A 9565-nucleotide genomic window follows, 5' to 3' on the forward strand; every position below is an offset into this window, starting at 1 on the left:
AGTCTACATTCTTGCCAACTTTAATCTAGACATCTTTATGCAATATTTTGTTTCTTAGTTATATTCAGGCTAATGAATGACACAGGAATGATGGAGTAAGAATACCAACAGTTTGCAACCCTTAATGAAATAATACACCTAAGAAATGGTTCTGTGGCTAAATGCACAAAAAGAGACATTGCCAATGATTATGTGCCTCTGGTAGAAATATTTTGCACCAACTATGAAGGTACTTTGAGACATAAAACCATTAGTGTTTCTCATAGAATCTATAGATATAAACTACCAACGTATAGGAAGTATAGGGAGTAAAGAAACATGTTAAACCATCAGAAAACAACCGGCAATATATATTTGGGGAGAAAAACAATCTTGTTTCATCAGCATAAAAATGGGAATGAAAAGAAAGGAAAATGAGTCATACAGATGACATATAAGTGACTTCAGAAACAATTGCAACATATGAGCCATAAGAAACATTGATTTTGTATTTTGGAATTGTCTGGGGATTGTTGCTTTTAACTACAAATCTTTTGTGTCAGTAGAATATTTGAATATAGTGATAAAAATCACAGAAAATGTCTACAATTGTAAATAATAAATGAATTTCAGGCAAAATGAATATAAGAAGGTCATAATAATGTTATAGTTAAAAGGGGCTAGAATGCAGCAGAAAGTGTGAGAGATCAAGGCCAGAATTCATGGTTCAAGAGCTGAGCTAGAACTGCAGCTCCAGGGTGTCTGATTTCTCTTTACATTTTGGACAGCCAAAGTTAAACTGAAAATGAGAATGGAGCCCACCTAGGCTGCAGAGGGGGCAAAGACTACCTGATTTAGGGGAAGAAGTCTTTGCTTATAGTTCCAATATCTATTTATAATTATTTTCATTAGCTCGTTTATACTGAATTTATTGGGGTTACATTGGTATATATGTGTGTGTGTATATATATATATATATATATATATATATATATATATATGCCAAGTGGACAGAAAAACTGGAACGACCAGTTGCTATGATGCACACTGCAGTGGCCAACCAGCAGATTTGGGCTCCAATTGGACACCCCCAACCTCCTGTGGCCGGCCAACTGCCCGAGGCCCTTCCCCTCAGCTGGCCCTAGCCCTGATTGGCATCCCCCCCCTCATACACCATTGGGGTGGACCGGCTGGATTTCACCCATGCATGAATTTGTGCACTGGGCCTCTAATAAAATTATATAGGTTTCAAGTGTACAGTTCTATAATACATCATCTGCAAACTGCATCACCACCCAAAGTTTAGTCTTCTTCTGACATCATTTATCCCCAATTTACTCTCTTCCACCTGCCCACCTGTCCCCTCACTGTTCCCCACACCACCCCCTGCATTCCCTCTGGTAATCACCATACAGTTGTCTGTGTCCATGAGCTTTTTTATCTTACACCCTTCACTGATTCATTAGCTCTTGTCTAATAGATTTGCCTTAGTATTTTCTCAAGCTAATGTATTACTTGCCTACTGGTGCTGGTCTCTGTCCTTTTGACCCAAACTTAGAAGCTACCCCTCCCAGAATGTTGTTGCTTATGTAATTACACAATACATTCTCTAATGTTGACATAATGGAGTGAAGAATTATTGCAACACCTCATGCAGCCAGGTAAGTGACACTTAGTACTGGAAAGCACTTATATTGTTAAATGTTTTATGGCTATTCCATAAAATAGGGTTTCCCTCTGCTGTCTTTTTTCCAGGTACTTCCCCTACACCAACCAGACACACACACATACACACACACACACACACACTCCATGTTGCTCAGGTCTCTCACTCTCCCTTATCTGTTTCTTGTTTTATTTCTAGTCACTTGCTCTCCTTCTTCCCATTTCCATTTCAAATATTGTTAGAAAGCACAAATTCTTTCCATTTTATTTTACAGAAGAATTCAAATAATTTGATCATTTATTGTTTGAACAGCATAATGTAAAGGTAGAAACTTTGGGAGACCATTAATAGGTTCAATTTTTTACCATTATCTGTTTCCCAGGAGTTGTAAATAGAAGGAAGTAGAGAGTGATTTTCTCAATTATCCTACCTAATAAGTGAGTAATATGCAAATTAACCATACTCTGCTATGCCCACCAGCCACACCCACCAGCCAATCAGAGGGAGTATGCAAATAAACCCAACCAAGATGGCTACAGCCACAGAGAGCAAGGAGGAGGCTTGGGTTTCCCTGGTAATGGAAGAAGCCAAGCTTTCCACCTGCCCTTGCCTGCCTAGGCCTCCACTCAAGGCTACAAAGTTTCAATTATAGAAGGTAAACAAATTTAAACAGAAATGGCTACCAGCCATGGATTGAGCAGGAGGCTTGGCTCTGCACCAGGCTATAAAGTTTCAATTGCAGAAGGTAAATAAATTCCAGATACCAGGGCCTCCACTTGGGTCACCATGGGGCATGGCTGGCCTGAAAACCACCACAGGGCCCTTGCTCAGGCCGGCCCATGTCCCAAGGGAACCCCACCCTGATCTGGGACACCCTACAGGGCAAATCAGCTGGCCCACACCCATGCACCAGGCCTCTATCCTATCTAATAAAAGAGTAATATGCAGATTGACCATCACTCCAATACACAATAACTGCACCCATGTGGTCAAAGATCCTGCCCCCATGTGGACACAAGATGGCTACCACAAGATGGCCAGCAGGGGAGGGCAGTTGGGAGGGACCAGGCCTGCAAGGAATGGCAGTTGGAGGCAATCAAACCTGCAGGGGAGGGCAGTTAGGAGTGACCAGGCTGGCAGAGGAGGGAAGTTGGGGGCAAACAGGCTGGTAGGGGAGCAGTTAGACATCAATCAAGTTGGCATGGGAGTGGTTAGGGGGTGATCAGTCTGGCAGGCAGAAGCAGTTAGGGGCAATTAGGAAGGCAGGCAGACAAGCATTTGGGAGCCAGCAGTCCTGGATTGTGAGAGGGGTCCCAGATTGGAGAAGGTGCAGGCTGGGCACCCTCCCTCCCCCCAGCTCTGTGCACTAATTTCATGCACCAGGCCTCTAGTATGATATAAGTGTCACCAACATTCAAAGAAAAAGTGGCTAAGTTCACTTTTTTGTTGGCTGGTGTAGGAGGGTGGGTGGGTGGGAGGTAATCAACCAAAGACCTCGCATAACCTGTGGACACAGACAATAGGGTGGTGAAAGCCTAGGGTGAGGGCAGGGCAGGCTGGAGGGGATCACTGGGGCAACAATGAAGATTTAAAAAGATACCTTTAGTCTTTGAAAAAATGTCGTGAAGTAGCTATTGCTGTACCATTTTTAATAAATGAACATTCAAGTTCAAAGAGATGAAGTGATGTCTAAAAAGGCATTCAAAATGCTGGTGGATCATCCAAGAAAGTGTCATGAGCACCCACTGATTCGTATCATAACCACCCATTCTCTATTCGACCCTGTGGGTGTTGGCTTGGGCTTTAGTTTTCTACTGAACCTTCCCCTAATGCTTCTTTATGGCCTCTTGATTTTTAAATCCCAACTTTTTTCTCAGTGGTCATGGTTGTCAAAACCTGTGATACCTTGGTTTTTTGTCTTATAGCTGCATTGTTGGCAGAGGTTCCTGTTGCAGTTCATTGACCTCTGTCCATTCTCCTGTTTCATTTGGAGCCCCTGGGGTTCAGGGAGCAGAGGAAGTGCATGTCCACAAACCCTCATCTCCTTAAGCCTCACCAAATCCTGACCTGCTTTATTTCCTATCCTTGACTAGCCAATCCTAGAAGAGTATATACAGTATATAACAGTCTAACACCTAACCTACAATCATGAAATAAATTGCTCTGATGCTATTATATTCCACAAGGCCTGTGATTTTATTCTTTTACTTATATTTTAAAAATAAATACCAGAATATGGTAGGTCTTTTATAATTGGCAAAGATAAACCTGATTCAAAATTCTAAAATATGAGTGTTATATATAGGAGTCAGTATGATACTGACTCATTGTAATTACACTAAATCATATATGCAGAATTTTATTTCTGAGTTATTACAAATACACTTCCCCTGTTTTATTTTTTCATTAATTTGTTTTGCCACGTCATCATTTAATGTGCTGCATCGTTGTGGGTCAGTCTAAGTTATTATTTGACTTATTTTTTTGTTTTTGTTTAATGCAGCAGAGGGTGGGAGGGGGATGATAAGAGATCAACCAAAGGGACTTGTATGCATGCATATAAGCATAACCAATGGACACAGACAGTAGGGGGAGGGGGAAGGACCTATGCTGGGAGAAATCAATGGTGGGAAAAGGAGACATATGTAATATGTTCAACAATAAAGAATTAAAGAAAAATAAAAGATAAAGAAGCACTACACATCAGGCTAAGCTTGTAAACTGAAGCTTGGTAGGCATCCAATACATACGGGGGGTGGGGGGGGCGGGGAATTGAAATTAGGAATCTCTCTTCCCGCCCCCCCAGTTTTTTGTTTTTGTTTTATAAACTTAAATTTTTTATTTTTCCTCTGTGGTAAAATAAACATAACATAAAATTTACCATTTTAACCGTTTTTTAGTTTACAGGTTAGTGGCATTAAGTATATTAACATTGGTGGACCCATCCATCTAAGAGCTTTTTTCATCTTCCATAACCAAAACTCTGTACCCATTAAACAAAAACTCTTCATTTCTTCCTTCCACCAGACCCCACCAACCACTATTGTACTTTCCATCTTCATAAATCTGACAACTTTAGGTACCTCATATAAATGGAAACATGCAGTATCCTCTCTGACTGGCTGATTTTTCATAAACTAAATATCCTCAAGTTAATCCGTGTTATACCATGTATCTGAATTTGCTTCATTTTTAAGGCTGTTGTGTGTATATGTCACATTTTGTTTATCCATTCAGCTACTGATGGACACTGGATTGAATTTTGAATCAGGTTTATCTTTGCCAATTATAAAAGACCTACCAGTGGCTCCAAATGAAACAGGAGAATGGGCAGACGTCAATGAACTGCAATAGGAACATCTGCCAACAATGCAGCTATAAGACAAAAAACCAAGGTATCACAGATTTTGTCAACCATGACCACTGAGAAAAAAGTTGGGATTTAAAAAATCAAGAGGCCATAAAGAAGCATTAAGGGAAGGTTCAGTAAAAAACTTTTTGGGATGATCCACCAGCATTTTGAATGCCTTTTCAGACATCACTTCATCTCTTTGAACTTGAATGTCTTCATTTATTAAAAAATGGTACAGCAAAAAAAAAAAAAAAAAAAAAAAAAAAAAAAAAAAAAAAAAAAAAATGGTACAGCAATAGCTACTTTAGTACATTTTTTCAAAGATTAAATTAAAGGTATTTTTTTAAATCTTCATTATTGAAATTATTACATATGTTCCTTTTTTTGCCCCAGTGATCTCCACCCCAGACCCTCCCCATCCTATTGTCTGTGTCCACAGGTTATTCGAGGTCTTTGGTTAATTACCTCCCACCCACCCACCCTCTTCCACCAGCCAAAAAAAAGTGAACTTAGCCACTTTTTCTTTGAGAGTGTTGGTGGCACTTATATAATTGGGAGAATCACTCTCCACTTCCCTCTATTTACAACTCCTGGGAAACAGATAATGGTAAAAAATTGAACATGTTGATGGTCTCCCAAAGTCTCTACCTTTACATTATGCTGTTCAAACAATAAATAGTCAAATTATTTGAATTCTTCTGTAAAATAAAATGGAAAGAATTTGTGCTTTCTAACAATATTTGAAATAGAAATGGGAAGAAGGAGAGCATTGTGAGAGTGACTAGAAATAAAATAAGAAAAAGACAAGGGAGAGTGAGAGACCTGAGCAACATGGAGTATGTGTGTGTGTGTGTGTGTGTGTGTGTGTGTGTGTGTGTGTCTGGTTGGTATAGGGGAAGTACTGGGAATAGACAGCAGAGGGAAATCCTGTTGTCAGGAATAGCCATAAAACATTTAACAATAGAAGTGCCTTACAGTACTAATAAGTGTCACTGACCTGGCTGCTTCACGTATTGCAATAATCCTTCACTTCATTATGTCAACATTAGAGGATGTGTTATGTAACTACGTAAGCAATAACATTCTGGGAGGGATGGCTTCTAAGTTTGGGTCAAAAGGACAGAGACCAGCACCAGTAGGCAAGTAATACATTAGGTTGAGAAAATACTAAGGCAAATCTATTAGACAAGAGCTAATGAATCAGTGAAGGGTGTAAGATAAAGAGCTCATGGATACAGACAACTGTATGGTGATTACCAGAGGGAATGCAGGGGGTGGTGTGGGGAACAGTGTGGGGACAGGTGGGCAGGTGGAAGAGAGTAAACTGGGGATAAATGATGACAGAAGAAGACTAAACTTTGGGTAGTGATGCAGTTTGCAGATGATGTATTATAGAACTGTACACTTGAAACCTATATAATTTTACTAGAGGCCCAGTACACAAATTTATGCATGGGTGAGGTCCAGCCAGTTCACCCCAATAGGGGATGATAGAGGATGTGGCAATCAGGGCCAGGGCCAGCTGAGGGGAAGGGCCTCGGGCAGTTGGCCGGCCACAGGAGGTTGGGGGTGTCCAATTGGAGCCCCAATCTGCTGGTTGGCCACTGCAGTGTGCATCATAGCAACTGATCATTCCAGTCGTTTCGTCCACTTGGCTTTTATATATAGAGATTGATCAATGTAACCCCAATAAATTCAGTATAAATGAGCTAATGAAAATTATTATAAATAGATCTTGGAACTATAATCAAAGACTTCTTCCTCCAAATCAGGTAGTCTTTGCCCTCTCTGCAGCCTAGGTGGTTTCCATTCTCATTTTCAGTTTAACCTTGCCTGTCCAAAATGTAAAGAGAAATCAGAGACATCCTGGAGCTGCAGTTATGGCTCAGCTCTCAGATCATGAATTCTGGCCTTGATCTCTCACACTTCTTGCTAAATTCTAGCCCCTGTTCACTATAACATCATTGTGACCTCCTTATATTCATTTTGCCTGAAATTCACTTATTATTTACAGTTGTAGGCATTTTCTGTGATTTTTATCACTATGTTCAAATATTCTACTGACACAAAAGATTTGTAGTTAAAAGCAACAATCCCCAGACAATTCCAAAATACAAAATCAATGTTTCTTATGGCTCATATGTTGCAATTGTTTCTGAAGTCACTTATATGTCATCTGTATGACTCATTTTCCTCTCTTTTCATTCCCATTTTTATGCTGATGAAACAAGATTGTTTTTCTCCCCAAATGTATATTGCCGGTTATTTTCTGATGGTTTAACATGTTTCTTTACCCCCTATACTTCCTATATGTTGGTAGTTATATCTATAGATTCTATGAGAAACACTAATGGTTTTATGTCTCAAGGTACCTTCATAGATGGTGCAAAATATTTCTACCAGAGGCACATAATCATTGGCAATGTCTCTTTTTGTGCATTTAGCCACAGAACCATTTCTTAGGTGTATTATTTCATTAAGGGTTGCAAACTGTTGGTATTCTTACTCCATCATTCCTGTGTCATTTATTAGCCTGAATATAACTAAGAAACAAAATATTGCATAAAGATGTCTAGATTAGAAGTTGGCAAGAATGTGGACTTGGAATTCACTGAAGGATCAAGCTATTGCTGAGTCTGCAAGTATGAGGTTTAAGGGACATAGTGAAGATCAGGCATAGAAGTCCGGGGGAGTGAAGTAACTGTGGTTCCATGTTGAGCCCTTTTCCTGGTGGAGGTGTGACGGAAGTTCAGTGGTCACAGGACTTGTGTAGAGTGAAGACCCCCCACAGGGCAAAGAGCCTAGGATAATAGCCTTGCTGCTATAGTCCTGGATTCACAGAAAGTTATAAGGCATGCTCTATCAAAACTCATGGGCCACATTTATGTACTTCCTTTTTTCTATGTATTTCCTCATTAATCGAAGAGTAGGTTTAACTATGCAACCACACCTTGGTGAGGAACTTACATTTTATTTTATATTCATTATGAAGCTTTTGGAAGGAGTTAAGTAGATAAAGCATGTCATTCTATTGGGATGGGTGATCTGCCATGGACCCTGAATGCCCTATGTCTTCCTACTGGGTATGTCAGAAATGCAAAGCCCTGAGATCTCATTACTTCAGAAATTTATCAAGGTTGTTTCCGCAGTGAGCAACCCTGAGTGATAAGGTCATATTCCTGTAGACAGAGAATGGACATGAATCTGCTTACCACACAGGTGGTGAGTTCCCCAAACTCAGTGGTCCTCCCCTAAAATGCAGCCTACTCTATGTGCTGTCACTCACCTAGTCCCACCTGCATCACACTCATGGAACATGGGAGGGCATAAGGAACTGATATGAATATAAATTGTGGCTATTGATTTTGGTCTGAATAATATATGTGATTTTTTACAGAGAGGAAGGGAGAAGGTTAGAGAGTTAGAAACATTGATGAGAGAGAAACATTGATCAGCTGCCTCCTGCACACCTCCTACTGGGAATGTGCCCACAACCACAGTACATGCCCTTAATCAGAATCGAACCTGGGACCTTTCAGTCCGCAGGCCAATGCTCTATCCACTGAGTCAAACCAGTTAGTTAGGGCAGGAAGTCACCTTTTGATTCCCATCAGGGCACATGTCAGGTCTACAGGCTCAATCCCCAGTGGGGGCATTCAGAAGACAGCTGATGGATGATTCTCATCACAGATGTTTCTATCTCTTTCCTATCTCTCTCTCCCTCTCCCTTCCTCTCTCTGAAATCCATAGAAAACATATTTAACCCTAGCTAGTTTTGTTCAGTGGACAGAGCATCAGTGCTCAGACTGAAAGGTCCCTGGTTCAATTCCCATCAAGGGCACCTATCTCCATTGCAGACTCTATCCAGGTCCCAGTCCGGGCGCCTGTGGAAGGCAACCAATCAATGTGTTTCTCTCACATAGATGTTTCTCTCTGTGTATGTCTCTCCCCCTCCCTTCCACTCTCTCTAAAAATCAATGGGAAAGTATCCTCAAGAGGGGATTAACAAAAATAAATAAATAAATTTTTTAAATTTAAAAAAAAACATTTTTAAAATATTTTTTTTAAAAAGACGGGCCTTCTATGGCCCACAATGACAATCCCAATGCTCCTTCAGCAAGCAGACCTCATAGGTGAAGAGGAAGTGGGTACAATCGCCCCAAGACATCAAGCACTGCCAGCAAGAATAGGGCCCCTTCAGAAAATACTATCAGTTGTAAAACTGCCCCAGAAGTAGAGAGAAGGGGACATGAGGGCCCAGGGTGTATTCTCCCTCCCCCTCTCTCTCATTCTTGCCCCACCCAGGTTCAGCCCCTCAACTTTTTCCTGGTCTCGCTTCTCAGCACTTGGCTGAGAGGAGCAGCTGCTTTCCCCCCACCCCCCGCCCTCTGGGCTAATCTCAGATTTGCGTTGTCTGGGGTGAGGCCCAGTCCTGCAGTGGGCTGGCACACCGACTCTGGCTTTATTAAGCCCTGGACTCGTACTGAGGCAGCAGGAGAAAGCCTGGCCGCGGAATCTTTGGTACCAGTAACGGGACCTCTGCCACCCAGGAGAGCCCACCTGCTGCC

The sequence above is a fragment of the Pipistrellus hanaki genome (genome assembly GCF_964339955.1).
Source record: "Pipistrellus hanaki genome assembly, chromosome: 16".
Taxonomy (NCBI): Eukaryota; Metazoa; Chordata; class Mammalia; order Chiroptera; family Vespertilionidae; genus Pipistrellus; species Pipistrellus hanaki.